This window comes from Montipora foliosa, chromosome 5 (assembly GCF_036669935.1).
Source record: "Montipora foliosa isolate CH-2021 chromosome 5, ASM3666993v2, whole genome shotgun sequence".
NCBI classification, from domain to species: Eukaryota; Metazoa; Cnidaria; class Anthozoa; order Scleractinia; family Acroporidae; genus Montipora; species Montipora foliosa.
Window position 1 is genome coordinate 5,505,293 of NC_090873.1, and position 5,000 is coordinate 5,510,292.

Sequence of the window (5,000 nt, forward strand, 5' to 3'; positions counted from 1 at the left end):
CCCCCAGTCCATGGACTACCCAAATAGACTACCCTAAAAATACTATTTCGAATGAGTACTGTTGATCTACTTGTGTAAGCAGCATCTCAAATAGTGCTTGCTTAAGCCTCAACACCCATTTTAAACAGCATTGTTCAACAGTATAAGTCTAAGCGCCCATTTTAAAATGGTTAGCTTACATGAAGTGATTGGCCATCGCAACATTAATCGAAAGGTAACCTTTTTAAACGGGTTCTTAGACTTAAAATACTGTTGAAAAATGCTTTTCAAACTCTTTTTCCTAGTCCTCTATGGAAATCGCACACTCATGAATTATTCGTGTAGGATTCGTAGAAAGCCGCCATTTTCACTGATCGCACTGAAATTTGGCGTGTTTACTGGGTAGAAATAGCTCCAGTTTCCCTGTAAATCTCGGCTTTCTAGCTTTCATGAAGCCTACATGACGGACATTGCGAGTCAGGCAATTTGACTCCGAGTGGAGGCAAAATTTTCAACTTTTTAAAGTGATTGCCGAGCAGTTTTAATAACGTTTTTCGGCCAAAAAATTACACTACAGGCTTCGGAAAGGATAAAGAAAAGGATTGTGGCGCATTTGATGGAATTTCAAGCGTTAAAATCACTGAAAAGGTAAGATTATTTTCAAATGGCGGGTCTAAAACACAAGTCACAGGTCAGGTCAGGTCATAGGTCAGGTCACAGGTCAGGTCAGGTCAGGTCAAATTTATGTTCAAGAAAGCAGATTTACTGAAAAAAGTTTTAGTTTTGCATCCAAAAATTCGCAATCAACGCTAAAATGACCAAATTTTGCCTGGAAAACTTTTTTGTGTTATTTTTCTTAAATTTTTTCGTTCAAATTTCGCTTTTATAAAATGTTTCAGTTGTCTGTAAATAAGTTATATGCTGTTGGAAAGCTTCTTTTCTTAGCTCTGTGTCCTTCATTAGTGTCCCCAATTAGTGTCCCCTATTAGTTTCTCCTATAAGTATCCCCTATTAGTGTCCCCGTTAAGTGTCACCTATTAGTGTCTTCTATAAGTGTCACTTATTAGTGTCCCCCATTAGAGTCCCCCATTGGTGGTCTCCATTAGTGTCCCTTTTAAGTGTCCCCTATTAGTGTCCACCATTAGTATCCCCAATTAGTGTCCTCATTAGTGTCCCCAATTAGTGGCCTCCATTAGTGTCCCCTATTGGTGACCTCCATTAGTGTCCCCTTTAAGTGTCCCCAATTAGTGTCCCCTATTAGTGGCCCCTCTTAGTGTCCCCTATTAGTATCCCTGAGTAGTCTCCCCTATTAGTGGTCTCCATTAGTGTCCCCTATTACTGTCCCCAATTAGTGTCCCCTATTAGTGTCCCCTATTATTATCCCCTATTAGTATTCCTAAGTAGTCTCCCCTATTAGTGGCCTCCATTAGTGTCCCCTATTACTGTCCCCAATTAGTGTCCCCTATTAGTATCCCCTATTAGTATTCCTAAGTAGTCTCCCCTATTAGTGGCCTCCATTAGTGTCCCCTATTACTGTCCCCAATTAGTGTTCCCTATTAGTGGCCCCTATTAGTGTCCCCTATTAGTATCCCTAAGTAGTCTCCCCTATTAGTGGTCTCCATTAGTGTCCCCTATTACTGTCCCCTATTACTGTCCCCTATTAGTGTCCCCTATTAGTATCCATAAGTAGTCTCCCCTATTAGTGGTCTCCATTAGTGTCCCCTATTACTGTCCCCTATTAGTGTCCCCTATTAGTATCCTTAAGTAGTCTCCCCTATTAGTGGCCTCCATTAGTGGCCCCTATTACTGTCCCCAATTAGTGTCCCCTATTAGTGTCCCCTATTAGTGGCCCCTATTACTATCCCCTATTAGTATCCCTAAGTAGTCTCCACTATTAGTGGCCTCCATTAGTGTCCCCTATTACTGTCCCCAATTAGTGTTCCCTATTAGTGTCCCCTATTAGTGGCCCCTATTACTATCCCCTATTGGTATCCCTAAGTAGTCTCCCCTATTAGTGGCCTCCATTAGTGTCCCCTATTACTGTCCCCAATTAGTGTCCCCTATTAGTATCCCCTATTAGTTTCGCAAATTAGTCTTCCCTATTAGTGGTCTCCATTAATGTGCCCAATTATTGGCCTCCATTAGTGTCCCTCATTGATGGCATCCGTTAGTGTCCCCTTTAAGTGTCCCCAATTAGTGGCCCCTTTTAGTGTCCTCTATTAGTATTCCCATTAGTGACCCCTATTGGTGACTTCCATTAGTGTCCCCTATTAGTGTCCCTCATTAGTATCCCCAATTAGTGTCCCCCATTAGTGACCTTTATTAGTGTCCCCTATTAGTGTCTCCTATTAGTATCCCCAATTAGTGTCCACTATTCTTGTTCCCCATTAGTGTCCCCCATTAGTGATCTAAATTATTGGCCTCCATTAGTGTCCGCTATTAGTATCCCTAATTAGTCTCCCCTATTAGTGGTCTCCATTAGTGTCCCCTATTATTATCCCCAATTAGCATCCCCTATTAGTGTCCCCTATTAGTGTCCCCCATTAGTGTCCCCTATTATTATCCCCAATTAGTGTCCCCTATTATTATCCCAAATTAATGTCTTCCATTGGTGGCCTCCATTAGTGTCGCATTTTAGTCTCGCCCATAAGTAGCGCAGGTACGAACAGGACAGATGCATGCGATGCGCTGCTCTAAAACAGGGAAGTTTCTGGATCCAATAGCTATTGAACTGCTGAGTGGTGCTGTTACTCTGGACAACGCTAATAATTTATTTGCACTTTTCATTTATTTCACATTGTTTATTGGTGTATAAGAAGTTACATACAAGGTTTTTTTCAATAATTAATTAGCTTATTAAGTAAATTACAGTTATTACAATTATAAGATGTGTGGGGTGGCCAAAGTAGCGTACACTTTTGGTCACCAATGGTGGTGCAAGGTGTTTTAATGAGCTACAGTTCTTTGTAGAAACCAAGCTTCTTTATTAAACTACATGTACATAATGTACTGTAGCTGTGCAAACTATTTGTTCCACTTCATTCATTATTTTCAATTTCGTGTTTTGTTCCATTTGTTCCAGGTTCACCTGCTTTTGGACATGACTGTATAGAGCCTACATCTACTCTGCCCATGTTTATTTGCAAACTTGTTCAAGTCGAAAGTTACTTGGAATATCCAAACACAGTCCAAATTAACTTCAAAACAAAGGTAATGTCAGAATCTGTTATCCTTCATCCTTTATAAGGGTCACAGAGTAGTTGTGGTAAGACCATCACTAACCTATAGGCTTTGTTATATTTGCATGTTACATTTTATTTCACACTGTGTAATGGTGTAGGTTCTATTCAATAATTAAATAGCTTATTAAGTAAATTACTATTTTTTGGACATGTATAGAGCCTACTCGGCTCATATTTTGTAAACTTCTTCAAGTCCAAACTTACTTGGAATATCCAAACACAGTCCAAAAATTATAAACTTCAAAACAAAGGTAATGTCAGAATCCGTTATCCTTCATAAGGGTCACAGGGTACCTATTTGTGGTAAGACAATCATTTTCTAATTTTTGGTAGTCTATTAAATTAGAAGTGTTTAATAGTGGCAGCCAACACTTATCGCAACGAGACTCATTCACCAGACACAAACAGGCAGTGTTTAGTCAGCCTCTTTTATTTGCTACGGCATGCTCAAAAACTATTAATTTTTTAATAATTGGTTAAGTTGTTATTGAAATCCAAAAAGAAAATTGGGGATAACCAGGCATTTTTCAAAGAAACGTTATCAACAATTTGGAAAAAACTGTAAAATACAAAGCAATGTATGGCATTCTTTTCCAAATTGAAGCTTAATAATTATTATCATTATCTCTGAAAAAAGCATGGTTATCCCCAATTTTTTTTTTGGATACCATGAGCACTTGCTGAGTTCTGCTTTCTCCTCATAGTTTTAAATGGTGCAAAAAAAATTATTCCTGTATTAATTAGCAACATGCATTCATTAGGAAACCCTTGAGTATCTCGAAATGGGCAATAAGAATAGTAGGCACGGTCCTTAAGAGTTGCTAACAACTTGAACTCAGATAAGAGGCAAACTACATGAATTTGCGAGGGGCTTGAGAACAAACATCTAACAACAATTGGATCCAAGAGTTTAAATTAGCCAAGTCCAGACCCCTGATCAGTCTATTTGGTTTTGAAGAAACACAAGGTGATTTGATAGACTTCACAGGTCATGAGTGGCATGTCAGCAGACACTCAACCTGTTCCCTGGCATTAGGAATCTCAGGCTTACTTCCTGGAATGGCTGTTATGTGAACGGTTTCATCTAAGTGTGCCTCTGTCCGTTTTCACGATGTAGGGTCTTGGTGTTTCTGCTGCACCTGTGACTGTTGCCCATTGGTAACTGCTTCTGCGTTGTCCTCTACTTTGATGTACAGTACTGTATGTGGGGGTGCCAGCTTCAAGTGGCTTCAGTGGGGTAGTTCTGACTGTTGCTGATTGAAGACAACTCTTAATGTAGCCTTACTCTCTTGTTCTCTTTGACCCAAATTCTTGATATCAGGCCAGCCAGGAACTAAATTCGTGTGAAAGGTTGGTTTTTTTGTCCCATCAGAAACTGCTGATGAGTATCCACATTCTCGTTGAGTGGATCCTCTTGGTAGGATCCTTCTCTTTTTTTTTTTACAACTTGACTTTGACTCATTTCTTAGCTTCCCCATTTAACTGTTGTAAACAGGAACTACACGTACTTGATTGTTTGAATCCCCAGTCTTTTGTAAATTGGGTAAATTCTGCTGCTCAGGCATATTCATGTGGACCATTGTTGCTTCTGACTTCATCTGGGATGCCATGTCGAGGAAAGACCGCTTCAAGTGCCCTACATGTACATACAGGTGTACAATGTAACCTCTAAAGCTTTGGTCATCTTCCAAAGCGCTTCTGCCTCCACATAGAAGGAGAAATAATCCACCACCATTGAATATTAAGTGATGAGATCAATTTGGAACGAATCAGTTGCAA

The 5,000-nt window shown here is 39.8% G+C and overlaps 1 protein-coding gene and 1 long non-coding RNA gene across 5 annotated transcripts in view; both read left to right on the forward strand.

The window, feature by feature from the left end:
- Nucleotides 1–4,480, forward strand: part of LOC138003476 (uncharacterized) — a 5,609-nt gene extending 1,129 nt beyond the window's left edge. Inside the window, exons 2-3 of the long non-coding RNA XR_011123580.1 lie at nucleotides 3,062–3,189; nucleotides 4,339–4,480. This is a non-coding gene — a long non-coding RNA (uncharacterized lncRNA). The remainder of the gene's footprint in view (nucleotides 1–3,061; nucleotides 3,190–4,338) is intronic.
- The window catches only part of LOC138003473 (uncharacterized), a 107,602-nt gene that overhangs the window by 18,856 nt on the left and 83,746 nt on the right, over nucleotides 1–5,000 (forward strand). The gene's annotated exons all lie outside the window — the stretch shown is intronic.